Source organism: Pseudophryne corroboree, chromosome 2 (assembly GCF_028390025.1).
Source record: "Pseudophryne corroboree isolate aPseCor3 chromosome 2, aPseCor3.hap2, whole genome shotgun sequence".
Classification (NCBI taxonomy): Eukaryota; Metazoa; Chordata; class Amphibia; order Anura; family Myobatrachidae; genus Pseudophryne; species Pseudophryne corroboree.
The window spans coordinates 753,511,020-753,534,507 of record NC_086445.1 but is presented as its reverse complement, the minus strand read 5'-3'; the positions used below and the strand labels follow the sequence as shown (position 1 = coordinate 753,534,507).

The 23,488-nt window shown below is 45.8% G+C and overlaps 1 protein-coding gene across 3 annotated transcripts in view; it reads right to left on the bottom strand.

Moving 5' to 3' along the window:
- The window catches only part of LOC135047335 (bile acid receptor-like), a 116,030-nt gene that overhangs the window by 74,220 nt on the left and 18,322 nt on the right, over positions 1 to 23,488 (bottom strand). The gene's annotated exons all lie outside the window — the stretch shown is intronic.

The following is a 23,488-nucleotide window of genomic DNA, read 5'->3' as shown; positions in this document are numbered from 1 at the left end:
TCTATTGATCCTTAACCATAAAGTACATAGTAAAACAAAAAAGACACTTAAAAAGATATCTAAAAATTCTACAAATTATTTTGAAATGAATATCCATTGCAACAAAACAGATCAAAGTTTCACTTTACCTCAAACACAAAAATACTTTACATTTCAGAGTATAACATCCCGTATATCATAAAAAATGGAAATATAACAATATTATCAAAAATGTTATTAAAAAAAGTTTGCAATTAAAAAACAAATGCTATGTATACAATTCTTGATGATGAAAATAAAGACACAATTTTCGCCGTAATGAGATGCACTGATAAATAGAAAGACTGACTGTGCTAATATGGTATTATCATATTAAAAAGTGTAATATATTCTTATTGGTAGGGAAGATACAAGGCTTATCTTTGAATCAACAAAACAACATTTAGCAATATAACTAGACACAAATAAACTACACAAAGTCTATATTTCATGTATATTATTAATAAAACATATTCTAAAATGTGAATACACTGAACTGCTGCATTAACCTTATAGTAAGCAAAATATGTTCACCCACTAGAGAACATTATCAAAAAATTCACAAGGATCCACTTGTAATAACCACAGGTATAGAACAGTGCAAATTAATTATCAGCTGGTGCAGAGTTGTATTTTGCAGGAGACTCCTAGGAGGGAGCACCTTCTGCACATCAGCGTGTTTTAGTCCCCGCCTGCCATCTCAGTACTTGCCGGCTGTCTCTTGCGCAGTCTCCATATTGGCTTCATTCCATAACCAACATGGCCGTCTTCTATACTTCTGCACACGTGCTCCACCATCTTGTCTCTAAGTTAGAGCATCATCGTTGGACACGGATGTGTAACAGTGGATCACCTTAAAACTGTTCTTTGCAGTTGGTTTCAAAACTTACACTGCTAAGTTTTACATTTTCAGTCATTCTGTGCCTCCACCCAAGTTTTGTTTTATTTAGAATAAAGTGGGCTACCTTGGGAAACCCCTTATCCATCCCTTTTCTATACAGGTGTATTACGAGTGATATAATTGGATAACTTTAATAGCAGTTATAAACATTATTATCTGGAAACTCCTGGACTTCATCAGATGCATAAGAAAAATATATTCAAGCAGTGAAATTTCAACATCACTTCACAATTCTCTACACTCTAAATACATATCACATATCATTAATGTAAAAGATCCAATAACATAAATAGTATGATGGCAAAAAAAGTTTTGTTTTCCTAAACTTTAGTTTACCCTTACAGACTACTAACCATTCTACTGTCTCTTCTTTACCCCCACCAACCTTGTTACCTTTGGAGGAATAAATGACTTAAATTCTTTATATAATAATAAACACTGCTCCTACTCTCAATTCTAACCTTCTCTCACACCTGCATACATAGACACTCCCTTCAACTTACTTATATACCATACATATATTAGAAATATTAAATAACTCTACTGGGTACAGTTAGTAGCTGCTGTTGGTGGGTCACATAAATCAAATATTAAATAACTCTACTGGGTACAGTTAGTAGCTGCTGTTGGTGGTTCACAAATCAAATATTAAATAACTCTACTGGGTACAGTTAGTAGCTGCTGTTGGTGGTTCACATAAATCAAATATTAAATAACTCTACTGGGTACAGTTAGTAGCTGCTGTTGGTGGTGCACAGAAATCCTCAAAATCAATTAGCTAGGAGCCCTTTTTCTATATTTGACTTGTCGTCATTTATCTTCTTTTAGTAGTTATCAATAGAATGCTCCTTTTAGTGGTTAATATGTATAAAATAGCCTCATGTTGCAGGGGTTAGTATTATTAGTATTATTTTAGATAGATGTCCCATTCCCTGTTGAATATGACTACAGTTTGAGCTGGGCTTGGTGTTAAGTGGTAACAAACTTTTAGGGGGAGATTCAAATGTTTGAAAAGGCAGTTGGGTGTCTGTTTTTTCCTGTCTATTAGATAGGAAAAAAACAGACTCCTAACCGACTTTTCAAACATTTGAATCTCCCCTAAGAGGGAGATGTTCTTGGAGAAATATAAAGGTCCAGCCAATTAGCTCCTAACTGTCATTATTCAAACACAGCCTGCAACATGGCAGTTAGGAACTGGCTGGTACTTTATCTCTATCCACTTTATCTCTATCCAATGCTTAGTAAATAGACCCCACAGTCTGTAACATGGCAGCTAAGAGCTGATTGGCTGGTTTATCTCTCGTAGCCTCTGTGAATTTTTACAGCACCTGGACAGCGCTGGCTGGATCTCTATTTCAGTATCACACAGAGCATCAACAGGTATGTCCTGTCAGTTCATGGCCAATATGTGTCTCCAGCATTTTATCCCCAGCTCAGGGGAGAGATCTGCCTTGCTTGCTCTGCCTGAGAGTCTGCACTGTGGGTAGCTTCATCCCCCTTTTCTCATGCTCTTCCTTACTGCTGCAGCTGTCTACTATAGTACAGCCAGTGGCTTTCTCTCCTAGTGCTCAAATAGGCAGTCTTTTCCTCATGCTGTTGCCTCAGCCTAGTAGGCTGGGAGCAAGTGTCTCCTACAAATGGCTTTATCCCTGATGACACTGGCCATTACAGGGTTGCCTTAATTGAATGTAAAACCCCTCTACTTTGTCCCTGTAATAACAAATGAGACTGCAGTACAACAATAAACTAAAGATGTGTGGGTTCAGGTTCGGATTTACTCTTTTTTTTTGCAAAACTGCAAGTTTGGATTAATTCGGATTTATCTTGTTGGCTATCCAAAGCATGTGACAGCAGTGGCGTAAGTTCGTCCTAGACGCCCGGAGGCAAGATAAACATAGGTGCCCCCCTATATAGAGGCAAATATATATATGTATAAATATATATATATATATATATATATACACACACACACACACATAGGGGCACCACTATTGATCCTGCAGGCTATATATATTTATATATATCCTGCCATTCTTTGCAAGCATAATGGCGTATGCATGAAGAAATTTCCAAAGGACAGCTCTTGCGGTGAGAGCTATTCTTTGCCATGATACAGTAGGACTTCGCGGTGTATGACCCGGAGTCCTATCTGTGCATGCGTGGGCTGACGTGCCCCGCTGGGGGGCCTGGGAGGGGTCCAATGGGAAATGTGATAGAAGCCCATCTAAAGTTGGCGTTGCCCACAGCATCCAAGCCCTAGGGTCTAGGCTTGGTGGGTAAGTAGTAAGCCGCCAAACCTATGAAAACTGCATTTGTGGAGGTTTGGCTGCATTATTAACCTTGTGCTAATGATACATCCCAGCAGGCGCAGCAGACCAGTGCCAGGTTAGGGTCCACATGGGCCTGGAGCTGATAGTGATGTAGGGTCTATTATGTAACCGATACTGCGGCATCCCGTCTGTCGGTAAAACATATGTATTCCCTGCGGGAGGACAAGTAATTATGGGAGGGAGCTGGGGAAGGATGGTCGCAGGCGGGCAGAAGGACTTAGCAAATGGGGGGGGGGGGGCGGATGGAGCAACAGAGGTCTGGAGGATGGGATGAGGCAGAATGGGGGTCATTGTGACTGGTTTTATATATATATATATATATATTTATATACAAACATACATACAGTATACTGGCAGTGCACTCACAGAGGGAGAAAGGAAGCATAGATGGATACCTTGTGTAGTGAAAGAAGGCTCTTCTCTCATCCCAAATTACCGGAGGCAGAGCGCAATTAGGGAGTGGAATCCAAGGCAAGCGTGGTACCAGCTCTTGAACACTGCCTCGCACGTGTGTCCATCCGTCCCGTCCCCCCCTTTTCAACAGCAGCGAAGCAGCGGCAGCAGCAGCTCCTCTCCTAACTTCCACAGCAGGCGCGCACCAGCGTACTCTCCCTGGATTAGCACTGGAGTGGCCTCTTTACAGCCCGCGGCTTACAGGAATGAGTCAGTTTGACTCATTGCGGGCTGCACAGAAGAACTCACATGGAGGCGAGGCGCCCTCTTCAGGGCAGGAGCCCGGCGGCAGCCGACTCCGCTGCCTCCCGGAGTTCCGCCTCTGTGTGACAGCCCATAGCCAATAAGATGCTGTTTTTCAGATTTGAGTAAAACCGAGTAAATCCAAGTAAATCCGAACCCGCACATCTCTACAATAAAATTTTATATTAGCATTACTCCCCCTAACAAATCTCTAGTTACACCTGTAGTACCAATAATTGCTTGTTATGGTGCGTACACACTGGCTGATCTATCACCCGTTCTATTGAACGGCCGATATATCGCTGGTCCGTCAGCCAGTGTGTATGAGCAATATGTCTGTGAACGCTGTCGTTCACAGACATATCGCGCCGGTCCCGCAGCACAGCCAACGGCCAATATATCTAACGATATATTGGCGCATCATTGTGTGTGTACGGGTGGTCAGGCGACCGCTCGTAACACAAGCTTCAGCAGCCGGCGGTGATTGACAGCTGAACTGGGCAGGCATGTGTACAAGGCCACCCAGTTCATGACATCAGTCCCGACGGATTGGGCAGTGTATGGTCAACACACTGCCCGGTACGTCCATAGATATATCTGCAGATCAACTGATCTGCAGATATATCTATTAGTGTGTACCCAGCATTTGGGTCACACTGAATAGTTGCTTTGTCCATGCCTGAAATATCCCTGCAGTCTCCTAGGTAAGTGCAAATAAGGGGGTTACAGATGTATTCCACTTAGCCCTGTGAGATCCTGTGATTCCACAAACACTGTTACTGCTACAACCTCTGGTGCCGCTTGCATCCTGCACCGCTACTTATATGCAGTCATCGGCCGGTCATCTGTATGATTTGCTCCATGCTGAGAGCATGTTATATGCATAGCTGTGAGTACAGCTGTACATCCAGATTATGGCTAGAAAAAAAACACTTCACTGGTTAAGTACTCTGCTGTTCACTGCATTCAGGGCATTCCTGGTTAGTATCATTACTTTGCCATACAATTGCCAACAGTACACGCATTTTCCAACAGTATGTGGATCTCAAACGCCATCTCAGTGCCACAAATGATAGAATTTATAGTTTGCAGTAGGGAGGACACATTCAGTGAATAGTATCCGGATGCTAGGTCGAGTTGGATAAGGTCAACAGTCATTAGGCCGACCACTCAGAGGCGGAACTACCGCCAGTGCAACCAGTGCGTTGCACTGGGGCCCGCCATTGTCCAGGGGCCCAAAGCATGTAATGAGTCAAACTGACTCATTACATGCCGCTGTGTGCTGCAGGCAACCGCTGCCCGCAGCACACAGCCACCCGGAGAGAGAGGAGAGGAGCGCAGCGGTACCGGGGGGAAGGAGGAGGAGGGAGGTGGAGGAGGGAGCCGCAGCAGCGCTTTGTTACTGGTTGAGGCGCTGCTGCTGCTGTCCCTCTGCTTCACTATAGGCTGTCTTCCAAGAACAGCCTATAGTGAAGCAGAGGAGCAGCAGCGCCTCCACCAATAACACAGCGCTGCCGCGGCTCCCTCCTCCACCTCCCTCCTCCTCCTTCTCTCCTGCCCAGGAATCATGACCAGAAGCTGCACCGAGGAGCCTGAGCCAGCGGAGAGGGTAAGTATAATTCTTTCTTTCTTTTCTTTCTTTCTTTCTTTCTTTCTTTCTTTCTTTCTTTCTTTCTTTCTTTCTTTCTTTCTTTCTTTCTTTCTCTTTCTTTCTTTCCATCTACAAAAAGGGGGACTGTCTGCCGCAATGTGTAAAAAGGCGGAATCTGCCTGCCGCAATGTGTAAAAAGGGGTAATCTGCCTGCCGCAATGTGTAAAAATGGGGAATCTGCTTGCCGTAATGTGTAAAAAGGGGGGACTGCCTGCCGCAATGTGTAAAAAGGGGTAATCTGCCTGCCGCAATGTGTAAAAAGGGGGAATCTGCCTGCCGCAATGTGTAAAAAGGGGTAATCTGCTTGCCGTAATGTGTAAAAAGGGGGAATCTGCCTGCCGCAATGTGTAAAAAGGGGAATCTGCCTGCCGCAATGTGTAAAAAGGGGGAATCTGCTTGCCGTAATGTGTAAAAAGGGGGAATCTGCCTGCCGCAATGTGTAAAAAGGGGGAATCTGCCTGCCGCAATGTGCAAAAAGGGGGAATCTGCCTGCCGCAATGTGCAAAAAGGGGGAATCTGCCTGCCGCAATGTGTAAAAATGGGGAATCTGCTTGCCGTAATGTGTAAAAAGTGGGGACTGCCTGCCGCAATGTGTAAAAAGGGGTAATCTGCCTGCCGCACTGTGTAAAAAGGGGGAATCTGCCTGCCGCAATGTGTAAAAAGGTGGAATCTGCTTGCCGTAATGTGTAAAAAGGGGGAATCTGCTTGCCGTAATGTGTAAAAAGGGGGAATCTGCCTGCCGCAATGTGTAAAAAGGTGGAATCTGCTTGCTGTAATGTGTAAAAAGGGGGAATCTGCCTGCCGCAATGTGTAAAAAGGGGGAATCTGCTTGCCGTAATGTGTAAAAAGGGGGAATCTGCCTGCCGCAATGTGTAAAAAGGGGGAATCTGCCTGCCGCAATGTGTAAAAAGGGGGAATCTGCCTGCCGCAATGTGTAAAAAGGGGGAATCTGCCTGACGCAATGTGTAAAAAGGGGGAATCTGCCTGACGTAATGTGTAAAAAGGGGGAATCTGCCTGACGCAATGTGTAAAAAGGGGGAATCTGCCTGCCGCAATGTGTAAAAAGGGGGATGCTGTCTGCCGTAATGTGTAACAAGGGCACACTGTCTGCCGTAATGTGTAACAAGGGCACGCTGTCTGCCATAATATGTAAAAAGGGGACGCTGTTTGCCGTTATGTGTAAAAAGGGCACGCTGTCTGCCGTTATGTGTAAAAAGTGTATGCTGTCTGCCGCTATGTTTAACAAGGGCACGCTGTCTGCCGTTATGTGTAAAAAGTGTACGCTGTCTGCCGCTATGTGTAAAAAGGGCACGCTGTCTGCCGCTATGTTTAACAAGGGCACGCTGTCTGCCGCTATGTTTAACAAGGGCACGCTGTCTGCCGTTATGTGTAAAAAGGGGACGCTGTCTGCCGCTATGTTTAACAAGGGCACGCTGTCTGCCGCTATGTTTAACAAGGGCACGCTGTCTGCCGTTATGTGTAAAAAGGGGACGCTATCTGCCGTTATGTGTAAAAAGTGCACGCTGTCTGCCGTTATGTGTAAAAAGGGCACGCTGTCTGCCGTTATGTGTAAAAAGGGGGACGCTGTCTGCCGTAATTGTGTAAAAAGGGGACGCTGTCTGCTGTAATGTGTAAAAAGAGGAATCTGTCCGCCGTAAGGTGTAAAAGGGTCTCTACCTGGTGTAGTGGTGCTACTGTGCGGCGTAATTTGAATAATGGAGACTACTGTGCACCGTTTTATGAATTGGTATTATTTTGTGGCCACACCCCTTCCCCACGAAGCCACGCAGGGGTGGGGCTCCGATGCCGTTTCTTGCACACAGTGCTAAAATGTCTAGTTACGGCACTGTTGCTAGGTATCCATTTCTCTGGCCCTGAGCAGGTCCCCCTCACCAGATCCTCTCCAGGGGTGAGGGGGTGGACTTGGATGGGATGGGGGGCCCAAAGCATTTTGTCGCACCTGGGCCCACCGCTCACTAGTTCCGCCACTGCGACCACTAATGTTTGACAGGTATTTGGTTGGCATGGTCAAAAGGTCGATATGAGCGGAAATTCGAGAAGTCGATGGTCAACATGACTTTTTATTTTTAAAGTTTTTTTTTTTTGACTCTTTTTTAATACTTTACCAGTCGATGTGGACTACGACTGGGAATAGTAACCTTGACCGAAACATGGTAAGCAAAGCGAGCCATGCAAGGGACCGCTGTGCACCAGTTTGGGGTGGTCATTCCGACACGATCGCAGCGTGCTTTCATTCGCACAGCTGCGACCTGGTCACTACTGTGCACGTGCGGGGGCTGTAATGCGCACGAGCATCGTTGCCCGGTGCAATGATGGTGACTACGAAGAAAGCGGTCGCAGCGGCGACCGCAAGAAGATTGACTGCAGGGAGGCATTACGGGGCGGCAAGTCACAGCTTGGAGCTATTTTCGGGGAGTGGTAAGGAAAACGCAGGTGTGTCCAGGCGAACGGAGGGCGGATGTCTGACGTAAAAGCCGTGCCCATCATCGCTGGATCCGTCGCACAGGGTAAGTATGTCCAGGGCTGGTCTTGTTTTGCAGGAAACTGTTTTAGCATAGCAGGGCTGCACAAGCGATCACAGCCCTGCTACGCTAAAATACACTCCCCCATTATGCGGAGATTAGTTGATCGCAGCAGCAGCAAAAAGTTGCTTGGTGCAATTAACTCGGAATGAGGGCCAGGGTTCCCAGTCACTAAACGACACCAAAAAAATAAAAAATAAAATAAATATATATATATATATATATATATATTAGTGATGAGCGGATTCGGTTTTACTCGGTTTTACTCGGTTCTCAAAACCGAATCTTATTGGCTATCCAAAACACGTGACATCAGTGAGCCAATAAGATTCGGTTTTGAGAACCGAGTAAAACCGAGTAAAACCGAATCCGCTCATCACTAATATATATATATATATATATATATATATATATATATATATCGTGTCGACTTTTTCCTGTGTTGACCTTTTTGTTATTTTGACCTTTTCCGGGTGTCGACCTTGTGCTTCTCAAACTTTTGGGGTTAACCTAAACACTGTCGACCTTTTTCAGGTTGACTTTGACAGCCATACCCCAGTGCATATACACTGTAGGTGTCTTTGTCCCGGCTTGCCATTATCAGCACCCGCTGGCTGTTTTATACTACTATCCCTGTAATTGCGGTGTAGTTCACCTATAGATGTCAGCTAGAGGATTCACTGCGGCATTAAATTGCAACTTAGAAGAGTGTGAACTTACAGTTAAAATACAGAAGCTACAATAGGTGGATTAAAAAGTTCCTATGGGTGATACAATTGAAAAAGCCTGATTAGCAAAGGAATGCAGTCACAAATGCTTCTTCTGTCAACGCGTTTCCTTCTATCTCAGAATTTTATCTAGACATTGTTAAATAAACTCCTAGATTTCCTTGAATGTAATGTACAGCAAGAAATTGCTACATTTTCTAAACATTTACATATATGGATGTAGGTAGAGATAAGCATATGTATAAAAACTATAATGGACCGATACAATGTTGAATAAACCACATCACAAGAACTTTAAAGCCCCACAGTAAGAATGCACTCATTGCAAAAGTTGGAAAATTCCTTCAGTTTTTAACAAAAACAACCAGAATAAAAAAAATAGTTTTACACTTCAGAATCTCTTTATATATTATTCAATGAAACAAGAAATACTCATTGGCTCAATCATATAAGTGTTTTTACTGCTTTATAATCATAAAAATCCAAGCCGCTGGAATTGGGAAGTCATAAATCCACAAGTAACATTTTATCTTCTGTTACTGTTTTTGGGCTGTCACCAAGAACATGTTCACATAGTAAAGCTTTGATATGAGTGTTGAATGCAATTTCTTGCATGTTGACAGTCACACAAGCAAGTTTTTATTATTGCATGTTATTTTTATATACGAAGAAAAAGCTGAAATGAGGTGTGAGGGTTTACCCATTAGCAGCATTAAGCAGAACAGTATTTATAAGTACACACTTAACTCAGAACTATTGCTGTGGGAGACCATCAACATACTCCAATATTGGGGCACCATAGTCTGCTGCTCCGCCCACCACTCAGACACCCCACCCTCCATCTGCTGCTCTGCCACCCACCCCCACTCTATCTCGATCTTCACCTGCCCCTGCCTGCTGCTCTTTCTCTCTCTGCTCCCCTCGGTTGCCCTTTCATGCTAAGCTTCCTCCCCCCGTTCTGCCCCCCCCCCCCCCCCCCGCCCACACACACACATATAGTCCTCCATACATAATTAACCCATTACTAATGGCATGGCGGGTTCTGCTCTTTTTCCAGCAAGGTCTGTCCTGTCACCTTAGCAATAGGAGTCGTTGGGCGGATGGTTTGCACATTGGCCCTCATCCCGAGTTGATCGCTCGCTAGCTGCTTTTAGCAGCAGTGCAAACGCTAAGCTGCCGCCCTATGGGAGCATATCTTAGCTTAGCAGAAGTGCGAACGAAAGGTTAGCAGAACTGCTCGAAAAAATGTTCATGCCGTTTCTGAGTAGCTCCAAACCTACTCCTTCCTTGCGATCACTGCAGACAGTTTAGTTCCTTTGACGTCACATACACGCCCTGCGTTCGGCCAGCCACTCCCCCGTTTTCCCAGGCACGCCTGCGTTTTTGCCTGACACGCCTGCGTTTTTTTAGCACACTCCCGGAAAACGCTCAGTTACCACCCAGAAATACCCACTTCCTGTCAATCACTCAATGATCAGCAGAGCGACTGAAAAGCATCGCTCGACCTTGTGTAAAACTGCATAGTTTTGTGTGAAAGTACTTTGCGCGTGCGCACGGCGGCCCATACGCATGCGCAGAAAAGCCGATTTTTAGCCTGATCGCTGTGCTGCGACCGAAAGCAGCTAACGATCAACTCGGAATGAAGGCCATTGGCTCCAACTGCGCATGCATGTTGGAAACAGGCCAGACTTCTTCCTGGCTCCACTTTTATTTTTCGATTCTGTACTATTCCTGTACTAGTAGCTTACTTTTATATTAGTGACACAGTAGCTTTACATGTTTGACAATTTTTTCCAAAGTCTAAAGAGACACTAAATTCATCGTACTTCTATCATTTATATGTTAAATTATAGAAATTATCAAAAAGTGACTAATGGGTCTATGAACTAAACTTTGGAGAGAAATGAAGTGGACGGAGATAAAGTGATCAGCCAATCAGCTCCTAACTGCCATGGTACAGGCTGTGTTTGAAAAATGACAGTTATGAGCTGATTGGCTGGTAATTTACCTGCGTCCACTTTATCTCTCCCCAAGGCTTAGTACATATCCCCTAAGTTTAAACTAAATGTTTGAATTTTATGCCCACTGAGCAAGCAACTGGTAGAAGCCTCTTCTGACACAATACCTGCCCAAAATCTCATAGGCTACAGTAAGTAACTAGCAACTGTGGGAGGTGAAGTTCTGGCAAATTACTCTTCAATGTGAAGTTGGCTTGGAATGGTCTATGGCTGTGATGGGTAGCAGGTAGCCCTAGGCTTCTGAGCCCTCCTCTGCAAACCCCAGCTCCTTTCTGCTCTATGGGCCTTATTCAGGTTGGATCGCAATGTGCAATCCAACTGCAAAAAATGAGAAAAAGATGCGGATGCATGCGCAGCGCCCGCCCCGCTCATGCGCCTGCATTTTCTGCGGTGCTGTAATCAGGCAGATGCGGTCGCAGGGCGGGGGTGGCAACGCTCCGTTTTCAGGGAGTAGACAGAGCGTTGCGGGGGCAAATGCCGGCAAACGGGGGGCGGTGCGGCATGAATGGGGGTGTGGTGGGGGCGTGATCATGGTGGCTGCGTGATGTCACTCGTAGCCGCCGCGATTGGGAACATGAACGCGAGCCTCCTGCAGGCGCAGCTAAGCTGCGCCGGCAGGAGGCATCCTTAATTTCTGTTAACAAGCAGAAATTGCGATGTGTTCATAATTTCTGCTTGTTGAAGGGGGGTGGTGGCGGCGGTCAGCATGCTGGGCGGCCTTGCCCTGCGATGGGTGGCACCCAGCATGCTAACAAAAGCATGCTAACTAATTAGCAGAATTTGCAATCCTTACTGAATTAGCTCCTACGGGCCAGATGCATCATCGCTTGTAAAGTGATAAAATGGAGAGTGAAAAAGTGCCAGCCAATCAGCTCCTAACTGACATTTTTTAAACACAGCCTGTGACATGGCAGTTAGGAGCTGATTGGCTGGTGCTTTTTCACTCTCCGTTTTATCACTCTCCAAGCGATGATGCATCTAGCCCTATGTCTCAAAAGTCCTATCAGTTTTGTTCTCTGCTTTATGCCTCATCTTCCTCTTCTTCTCTGCTTTTTTCCTGCCAGATTCCACCATGTCCCCAGTTCTAACTGAATAAGTGCTGAGGCTGCAAGTGATCACCATTGGTCTTAAAAGAGAAGAACAAGACTGAACTTTTTCTTATTCTCTGTCCAGAGCAGCCAACGTTCACATCACATGACCTCCTCTGTATCTTTGAGATCAGAGGAAACGGTGTGTCAGACTACTTACTCACGTACTTACAGTACTTTATTAAAGCAAAGGCCAGAATTTTTTAGGCAGGTCCTGTGAGATTAAGAGAAATAAAATAATCACGACAACAAGCAGAGTTGTTCCAGAGTTTCAATGCCTAAAACACATTGTCATTTCTTACCTGCTGGGACATCTCTTGCAATGTAGAGCTGTCCCAATGAAATACATACATCTGCAATGTTAGCTTTAGCTGCACATATGCAGATCGGGTCCTGCTGCATCGGGCACAGTACCCCCTAAGCCACAGCCTGATTGACAGGCTGTATGTTGGGATGCAGCAGCAGATCACAGAAGCCGGCAGGAGGTGTTTGTAGCATAATATCATCTTTGGACACATCTGCTGTGTAAATCTATTTCTGGATCAGGCCCTGAATTACCAGTTACTATCACTAGCAAAATTTTGTAGACCCCAGATGAGAAGTCTATATTTAGAGCACTATAAATCCGAGCCAGTAAATTCATTGTCTAAAGAACATGCTCTTTTGCTCGGCTTATGCACAAAGTACTTTGTACTGTGTAATATTTACAGTTCCTGCAGAGCAAAGTAAAGTGAAGGAGTGCATGGAAAAGTGATGGACTTTTTGGCATTGTGTTATCTTTAACAGCAAATATTTGTTTGAAGCACAAGCAAGTTAGTGAATCACAGCAAAGTTATCTTACTGATCATTTCGGCAAGCTCAGTACAAAGTCTAGATTTTTGGGAGATGAGTAAATGGAGTTTTTAAATAGTATGAAATGTCTGTAATTTCACAGTCCACTTCCACATATTATGTTCTTTTATGACTTCACTAGGTTTGCTTATTTAGCATGTATTTTATATATTTGTATTAGTAATTTCCTAGATAACAGAAGTTTGTAGCAAACCCAAAAATAGCAACTTTCTCTCTGATATTCAGGTTGGTGACCTCCTTCCTTTATTGTAATAATCTGAGGGGCAATGGTCATGCAGACACTTTCTTATAGCACATGGGGCATGATCCAGAGGTGGGCGCAGTTTCCATTTGTTGATGGTTTGTGTTCTATGCATGTGGCTGAGCTGCCCTGCACATGTGCCATGATAGTCTTGTAACACCAGTTGGGGAAGATGATGGAGAGTGGCAATTAAAACAAAGGACCGTGTTGGGGTGTGTTGATTGAAGCCAACGAATGCATCCTCAGCAACAGTTTCCCTGGCACCGGCAGCTTTGTTGTGGTGAACATTCTGAGCAACCGTTCAGAGGTCTGATAGCCAAACCAATGTTCATCAATGCCTAGACATCAGATGCATGCAGCAGATCTGAGAAGCCAACAAAGGGCATCTCATTACAATACTGTATATGACTACTGCTGCACTACCAAATCTTCTCAGATCTGCTGCGTCGAAGATACATCATGAACCAATTTAAATAAAGAATGACATTTGCATCATAATGCAAATTGCTCCCTTTATTTGCTATTTGATTTTTTCCTAACGGTGTATAATTCCCCATATGGCTGCACATTTATTTCAATATAGACATGTTAACAATAATACAGTATTCTATACCAAAACTTGACATGTTAATAATATTAGGTTACCTTTAAAAAATAAATATAATGGCTGCAGTAGTACACTTCTCTCTATTACTACTGCTACTTAGAGTGCTACATGTGGTGGTCCCAGGCTGGGGCATTACAGTGTCTCCAGGACCTTATGGGGAGGTAGAAGCACCATAGAATGCAGATGCAATGGGTCTGATTCTGAGTCAGACGCATTGCCAGAGTTGGACCGAGTGGAGTAATTTTTTCTTCTGTGCATATGTGCATATGGCGCACTGCACATGTATCCAGATAGTGTGATTGAGGCACATGGAAGATGAACATTTCAGAGGTGTCACAACTGAGGGCCTGAGCTGACGGGAGGCAGCCTCAGTTGTAGGGGCTGAGATGTAACGGAACCTGGGAGGTTGTATCAGACCCCTGGACATGTAAGTAACATGAATAATAACTGCCCGAAGGCGTGACCACGACAACTTGGATAAAAGTCAATGATGTTTATTATGACAACTCCGCAACACAGCAGCAGTAAAAGAAAACGTAAAAGTCAGCAAAGAATAAATACAGTTCCTGGGTACTACAGGATGGCAGGAGCCACAGGGCACTGGTAGTGTGAGATAGTTCTTATGATCTTCTAGATGGAAAGTCCTTACCAGGCCCGACTGTAGCAATGGAGATAACCCAGGATTGTGCCAGCTGGTGTTCCAGGAAAAGCTGGGTTGCTGAAGATAAAACAGCTGCTGTGGATACTGGCTGGAACCAGACTGTTGTTAGCACGGAGTGGATACTGGCTGGAACCAGTTAAATAATAAATGAACTTGGGAGCGATGAAATATGAACTGAAATGTAGAACTTGAGAGCGGAGAAATAATAATACCGGTGGAGAGTGGTAAAGTGTAGAAAGGACACCGGCCCTTTAAGGGAAGCTGTACTCTGCTGGAAGCTGAGCTGGAAGCAGGTAATGTTGTAGCTGGAAACAGATGAATCCACAATGAATTGGAGAGTCAGGCTACACCGCAGGTGGAATGCTGGTGCGGGTCTCTATGGTGGAAGTCTTGAGACAGGAGCTGGAACCTGGAAGACAATCACAGGAGAGAGACAAACAGGAACTAGGTTTGACAACCAAAGCACTGACGCCTTCCTTGCTCAGGCACAGTGTATTTATACCTGCAGCAAGGAAGGGATTGGCTAGGCAATTATGCAGATTATCAATACTGAGAACAGATTGGTGGAAATGATCAGCTGACAGAATCCAAGATGGCTGCGCCCATGCAGACACTTGGAGGGAAGTTTGTTTATAATCCATGTGGTAATGAAAACAGTAATGGCGGCGCCGGCCATCGGAGACAGGAGGCGCCAGGCTGACAGATGCACATCCAACCACGCGGACACAGCGGAGGCCGCGGCTGACGTAATCGCCACTCAGACACTCTGCATGCAGAAGTTCAGGGACGGCGGCGGAGGCCGCGGGAGACGCCATGCCAGGTGTAATATGGCGTTTACTGTGACAGCGTCCCAGAGTGACAGGAGAGGATACAGGAATGTACACATCAGGATAACAGATGGGATCCGGTCCTGGAGCGCTGAGCCAGCCTTAGGAGGCATCTGATGGGTAAGAAATGGCGTCCAGATACCCGGATCGTGACAGCACCCCCCCCTTTAGGAGTGGCCCCAGGACACTTCTTTGGCTTTTGAGGAAACTTGGAATGGAATCTCCGGACCAAGGCAGGAGCATGGACATCAGAAGCATTGGTCCATGAACGTTCCTCAGGACCATAACCCTTCCAGTCAATAAGATATTGTAGTTGACCGTAACGGTGACGTGAGTCCAGGATCTTGGCCACTTCATACTCAACGCCTCGTTGAGTTTGGACTTTCGGAGTTGGAGGAAGTGAGGAATGAAACCGATTCAAGATCAGCGGTTTCAACAGGGAAACATGGAATGTCCTGGGTATTTTTAAGAAGGGAGGCAACTGGAGTCTGTAAGCAACAGGATTGATGACTTGTTCAATCTTGAAAGGACCGATATAGCGAGGTGCAAACTTCATACTGGGAACTCTTAACCTCAAATTCTTCGTGGATAACCATACCCGATCACCCACCTTGAGAGCAGGAACTGCTCGACGCTTCTTATCCGCAAACTTCTTGTACCTGAACGATGCCTTGAGCAGAGCTGATCGTACGCTCTTCCAGATATTGGCAAACTGATGCAAGGTGATATCCACTGCGGGAACAGAAGTTGCTGGAAGCGGTTGGAACTCAGGGACTTTAGGGTGGAATCCAAAGTTAGTGAAGAATGGTGTTGAAGCAGATGAAGAATGATACTGGTTGTTATGACAGAACTCGGCCCAGGGAAGTAATTGAACCCAGTCATCTTGAGAGGAGGACACATAGATGCGGAGGAAGGCCTCCAAGTCCTGATTCACCCTCTCGGTTTGACCATTGGTCTGAGGATGGTAAGCCGTGGAAAACTTTAGCTTGACTTGGAGGACTTGACATAAACTTCGCCAGAATTTGGCTGTGAATTGAACTCCTCGATCTGAGATAATTTCTTCAGGAAGACCGTGGAGTCGGAAGATCTCTTGTATGAATACTTGAGCCAACTTGGAAGCTGACGGAAGACCGGTGAGAGGAATGAAGTGTGCCATCTTGGTGAACCGGTCAACTACCACCCAGATGGTATTGAACTTGTTGCACATGGGTAAGTCTGTAATGAAATCCATCGACAAGTGGGTCCATGGTCGACGGGGAACGGATAGTGGAACCAGTTGCCCCGCAGGCGACTGGCGGGATACTTTATGTTGGGCACACTTTGGGCAAGATGCAATAAACTCCAAGACGTCCTTTTTCAGAGTTGGTCACCAATAGGACCTAGAGATAAACTCCAGGGTTTTTTGGATACCTGTATGTCCGGCAAAACGGGAAGCATGGGCCCAATGCATGAGCTTCTTCCTTAGCATCGGTTTCACAAAACTTTTCCCTGATGGGGGCGTAGAGTCCATCCCTACCGTGGAGAATGCCAACGGATTTATAATAGGATGCTTGTCTGAAGACTCTGACTCATTTTCTTGCTCCCATGAGCGGGAAAGGGCATCGGCCTTGCGATTCTGAGAGCCCGGACAGAACTGGAGTTTAAAGTCGAACCTGGAAAAGAAAAGTGCCCATCTGGCCTGACGAGGGTTGAGACATTGTGCGCCCTTCAGGTATAAAAGGTTCTTGTGGTCTGTAAGTATGGTGATTGAATGAGAAGCTCCCTCCAACAGATACCTCCACTCTTCTAGAGCGAGCTTGATGGCTAGCAACTCCTGGTCGCCAATGGCATAGTTGCGCTCAGCTGGGGAGAACTTCCGGGAGAAGAAACTGCAAGGGTGTAAATGGCCATCTTTAGCCCTCTGAGATAACACCGCTCCTACTCCAACGGAGGAGGCATCCACCTCTAAGATGAAAGGAGAGTCGATGTCAGGCTGTTTCAGAACAGGCGCAGAGATGAACCTTTGTTTTAAAAGATGAAATGCTTGCATGGCTTCTTCAGACCACTTGGACGGGTTAGCACCCTTCTTAGTGAAAGCAGTAATAGGCGCCACAATGGTGGAAAAGTCTTGTATAAACTTTCGGTAATAGTTGGCGAACCCTAAGAACCTCTGGACCCCTTTGAGGGTTAAGGGTACCGGCCAATTTTGGATTGCTTGTAGTTTCTCAGGATCCATCTCTAGTCCGGAACCGGACACAATGTACCCTAGAAACGGAATGGACTTGACTTCAAAGACGCATTTTTCTAATTTGCAATAGAGATGATTGACACGGAGACGGGACAGAACCTCTTTAACCCAGAAACGATGTTCCTCTAAATCGTTGGCAAAAATGAGGATATCGTCTAGATAGACCACGACATGACGGTATAAAATGTCTCTGAAGATCTCATTGACAAAATGCTGGAAGACAGCTGGAGCATTGCTCAATCCGAAGGGCATGACGAGGTACTCATAATGTCCGTCACGGGTGTTAAAGGCGGTCTTCCACTCGTCACCCTCACGGATCCGGATGAGATTGTATGCACCTCGCAAGTCCAGCTTTGTAAAGATGGTAGCTCCGCTAACTCTGTCAAAGAGCTCAGTAATCAGGGGTAAAGGATAACGGTTCTTGATGGTAATGTCGTTCAAACCTCTGTAGTCGATGCACGGCCGCAGACCACCATCTTTCTTTTTTACAAAAAAGAAGCCTGCGCCGGCTGGAGAAGAAGAAGGTCGAATGAACCCCTTTGCTAGGTTCTCTTTAATATATTCCTCCATAGAATGCGTCTCAGGCAGAGACAACGGATAAGTTCGGCCTCGAGGTGGAACCTTCCCTGGAACGAGATCAATCGGACAGTCCCATTCTCTATGAGGAGGAAGGATATCAGCAGAAGCTTTACTGAACACATCCGTGAAATCTTGATATGGAGGAGGTGGAACATCAGACGACCTGGGGGAGGAAGAACAGACAGGCAATACTTTAAACAAACATGTCTCAGCACAGGAGGAACCCCATGCCAGGATTTGCGTAGTCGTCCAATCAATTGTAGGATTGTGAAGACGGAGCCATGGAAGGCCCAGGACCACAGGATGTGTGGCTCTTGGAATCACTAAAAAAGAAATAAGTTCGGAATGAAGAACTCCCACTCTCAGACGAACTGGTAGAGTCCTTAAAGAAATAACTGCATCAAAAATTTTGCTGCCATCCACGGCAGTTAAAGAAATGGACGAAGGAAGTCTCTCGGTGGGTAGGGACCACCGTTTAACATAGGCTTCGGTAATAAAGTTCCCAGCTGCTCCGGAATCAAGGAGGGCAATGACGTTCCGATAACGTTGAGCAACTTGAAGCGAGACTGGGAGATTACAATCTTGAGGAGATGGAGAGGAGATCATTACTTCTAGCCGGCCCTCTCCTTGGCGAGCTAGGATTTGGAGTTTCCCGGACGTTTGGGACAGGCATTAATGGTGTGAGACGGAGCTGCACAATAGAGACAGAGAAACTCGGAGAGACGTCTTCGGCGCTCAGCAGGAGTTAAACGGGAACGGCCAAGTTGCATGGGCTCATCTTTAGATGGTGACAGTTGACGAGGAGGAGGAGCAGAGGATTTTGGAGCAGATGATCTTCCACGCTCAGTTGCTCTCTCTCTGAAACGTAAATCAACTTTCGTGCAGAGTGAGATTAGCTCATCTAACTTAGAAGGTAAGTCTCTGGTAGCTAACTCATCTTTAATACGCTCAGATAAGCCATGCCAGAATGCAGCATACAGGGCCTCGTCGTTCCATGCCAGTTCGGATGCCAGGATCTGGAACTGTATCAGATATTGTCCTACAGTACGTGACCCCTGGCGTAAACGGAGAATCTCGGATGAAGCTGAGGTTACCCGGCCTGGCTCGTCGAAGATGCGCCTGAATGTTGACACGAAGGCAGTGTAGGAAGATAGCAGGGTGTCGGACCTCTCCCATAACGGTGATGCCCAATCAAGGGCTGAGCCACTGAGAAGAGAAATAATGTAGGCAATTTTTGTACGGTCACCGGGAAAATTGCCAGGTTGTAGCTCAAACTGAATCTCACACTGGTTGAGAAATCCCCTGCAGAATCTTGGAGATCCGTCAAATTTTGCTGGCGTTGGAAGATGAAGACGTGGAGCAGAAATGGGTAAGGTGGGTGGGGTTATAGCTGGAGTCACTGTGGTTGACGCACCAGACGCGCCTGATCCACGGAGAGTTGTCTGAATCCCATCCAGCCGAGTAGAGAGATCCTGGAGACAGCGGATGTTGTGGCCCTGTGCAGCCTCCTGATGTTCTAGTCGGGCTGCCAGTTCTTGCATCGGCCTGGCCGCTTGATCCTGGTCTCCGGCTGGATTCATTAGGTCAGTGCTTACTGTCACAACTAAGGGCCTGAGCTGACGGGAGGCAGCCTCAGTTGTAGGGGCTGAGATGTACCGGAACCTGGGAGGTTGTATCAGACCCCTGGACATGTAAGTAACATGAATAATAACTGCCCGAAGGCGTGACCACGACAACTTGGATAAAAGTCAATGATGTTTATTATGACAACTCCGCAACACAGCAGCAGTAAAAGAAAACGTAAAAGTCAGCAAAGAATAAATACAGTTCCTGGGTACTACAGGATGGCAGGAGCCACAGGGCACTGGTAGTGTGAGATAGTTCTTATGATCTTCTAGATGGAAAGTCCTTACCAGGCCCGACTGTAGCAATGGAGATAACCCAGGATTGTGCCAGCTGGTGTTCCAGGAAAAGCTGGGTTGCTGAAGATAAAACAGCTGCTGTGGATACTGGCTGGAACCAGACTGTTGTTAGCACGGAGTGGATACTGGCTGGAACCAGTTAAATAATAAATGAACTTGGGAGCGATGAAATATGAACTGAAATGTAGAACTTGAGAGCGGAGAAATAATAATACCGGTGGAGAGTGGTAAAGTGTAGAAAGGACACCGGCCCTTTAAGGGAAGCTGTACTCTGCTGGAAGCTGAGCTGGAAGCAGGTAATGTTGTAGCTGGAAACAGATGAATCCACAATGAATTGGAGAGTCAGGCTACACCGCAGGTGGAATGCTGGTGCGGGTCTCTATGGTGGAAGTCTTGAGACAGGAGCTGGAACCTGGAAGACAATCACAGGAGAGAGACAAACAGGAACTAGGTTTGACAACCAAAGCACTGACGCCTTCCTTGCTCAGGCACAGTGTATTTATACCTGCAGCAAGGAAGGGATTGGCTAGGCAATTATGCAGATTATCAATACTGAGAACAGATTGGTGGAAATGATCAGCTGACAGAATCCAAGATGGCTGCGCCCATGCAGACACTTGGAGGGAAGTTTGGTTTATAATCCATGTGGTAATGAAAACAGTAATGGCGGCGCCGGCCATCGGAGACAGGAGGCGCCAGGCTGACAGATGCACATCCAACCACGCGGACACAGCGGAGGCCGCGGCTGACGTAATCGCCACTCAGACACTCTGCATGCAGAAGTTCAGGGACAGCGGCGGAGGCCGCGGGAGACGCCATGCCAGGTGTAATATGGCGTTTACTGTGACAGCGTCCCAGAGTGACAGGAGAGGATACAGGAATGTACACATCAGGATAACAGATGGGATCCGGTCCTGGAGCGCTGAGCCAGCCTTAGGAGGCATCTGATGGGTAAGAAATGGCGTCCAGATACCCGGATCGTGACAAGAGGTATGTTGGAAATGTAGCTGCCATTCCAGACCAGTGACATGGAGGTTGCTTAGCACACGCACAGAGATGGTCCATCTTATAGGCTTGTTATGGGAGAGTTGCAGGAATGTTGGTGAAAGTGGTTGCATACACAGATGCATAACTACTCATATAGGAGGAAAACGTGGATGGAATAAACTGCACCACCCATAGTGCTGGTGCAAGATTTGATGCTGCAGCCATTGGTATTTCAGTGTCTATGGATACTGACAGCGTGCATCTTAGTCCTTTCACATTCAGTGGCACAGATGTACACCAGGGAAGGGCTTTGCAGTGCAATTTGCATAAAGTCATAGGCAGATGAATGTCAATAAACACAGGCATGAATGCGCCTGGGTTCAATTTAGAATCAGTCCAAATACTGTATGTACATATTCTCCATTACTGATGTACAGACCCTGCAAAACCCATCGTTATGGGGACTATTTCTCAATGGCCTTATTTTTTGCCCTGTTAAATAATATTTGTTATGTACTGTACTAAACAGTTTACTACTGGACCAGGAGTGATGGTTCAAGACAGAGCTTAGAGGCGGAAAGGTCTGGTCAAGAGATTCTTCTTCCTATCCTAACTTGGCTACAAAAATCCATAAGAGGCCCAACTCTAGTTTGTTGGACAAAACTTTGGCAGGTGAAAGGTGTGTCTTCGATATCTTCCCTCTAATTGCAATAATCTAGATTTCCATCAGCCAGAGTTTCTTGTTGTGTTGGACATCTGGTAGTCGATGGTAGACTATGGGTTCTATGTACTAAACCTTGGGGAGAAATAAAGTGGAGACATCTAGAAAATCCTCTTGGAAGAGGTCCCATTCAATAAAGTGGGACCAAGATTTGGGTCATGGGCAAAATCACATTGTGTTAAGTAAACTAAGCAACATATATTGTATGAATTATTTTGCTGCCTCTTTGGAGGAGAATCATTGTAAACTCATTTTTTGCAGGTATATTTGCATCATGATAATTCACAAATATGCCTACGCAATACTGCTTGTTGGCACTGTAAAAGATCTAAAGGTGCCCTGTTCCACATATGGTGGGAATGTGAAGCTGTCACCTCTTTTTGGAATGAGGTTTCAAGTTGTCCACTGTGATTATGTGAAACCCCTCAGTAATAGTGCCGCATATACACATAATGCCGAGAAGTGCCACTTATAAACATATGCCCCTAGTAGTAGCACCCCTTATACACATAATGCCCCCAGTAGAAGTGCCACTTATACACATAATGCCCATAGTAGTAGTGCCGTTTATCCACATACTGCCCATAGTAGTAATGCTGCTTATACACATAATGTCCATAGTAGTAGTGTCCCTTATACACATTATGTGTATAAGTGCCCACAGAAGTGCCACTTATACACACAATGCCCGGACACATACACACACATACATACATGTACACACACACACACACACACACACACACACACACACACACACACACACACATACACATACTTTTCTTCCACTTAACAAAGTCTGATTGGCCGGATCTGTAGCAGCTCATCCTTCTCTGTAGCAGCATGGTCCCATGTAGCTACAACCCCTCAGTATGTAGTAGCTCAACCCATCATTCCAGAGTAGCTCACTCCCCATTTTTCAGGTCCTGGACACAGCAGGGAACATCATCAGAGATACAGAGCAGGGATAGCACCTCTCCAGCCTAGCTCCTCCTGGCTTTGCATGCATCCCTTTGCTGAGCACTTAGCACCAGCCCTGGCAGTGCACCTGGGAGAGTAGATACCCTCTAATAAAAGGGGGCAACAATGTGATTCTGCAATTTGCTGTGCCTCTCCCACCTGGCCCACCCCTGATCTCCCAAAACACGGAAAGGAAAATTAGGTAAGTTTGGTCTAGACCAGTTGTTTCCCAACTCAGTCATCAAGTAACCCTAACAGACCAGGTTTAAATATATCCATGGATCAGCATAGATGGTTAAATCAATGTGACTGCATTACTATTTAAGTCCCCTTGGCCAAGCATGGATATACTTAAAACCCGGACTGTTATGGGTCCTTGAGGACTGAGTTTGGGAACCACTGATCTAAATCTTATATTGTGTTTTTTTTATAGCTACACTGGCGACAGAGGGGAGATTCAGATGTGGACGCAGTTGCAGTAGCAGTTGCAACTTTTGTTGCAGCCGCTACTGCATTGTTATGCTAATGCCACGGCTGATGTATGCCCTGTTGAGATACCCTCTGGCTATGGCATGAACAGAGCCATCTTAACAGCATTGTAGGCCCTCAGCAAAGCAATGCACTGGAGCTCCTACCCATCCATTCAGGGTAATGTAAAAAAACTCAAAACGTACTCCTCCTGCGGTTCCACACTATCTCTCCACATGCTTCCATACAGTGAATGGCTGTCAGCACAGCTATCCACCAATCAGCAAGCTGACAACCATTCTCTGTACAGCTGCAGGCTGGTAAGCAGGTAGAGAATGCTGCCTAGACACATTGATAATGTTTAACTCACAATCAGAGCAGCCAGGCAACATTCTCTACCTGCCTCCCGAATAGCTATGGGGGCACGATCCTGATCCTGCTCGAATGCCCCTAGAATCATGGG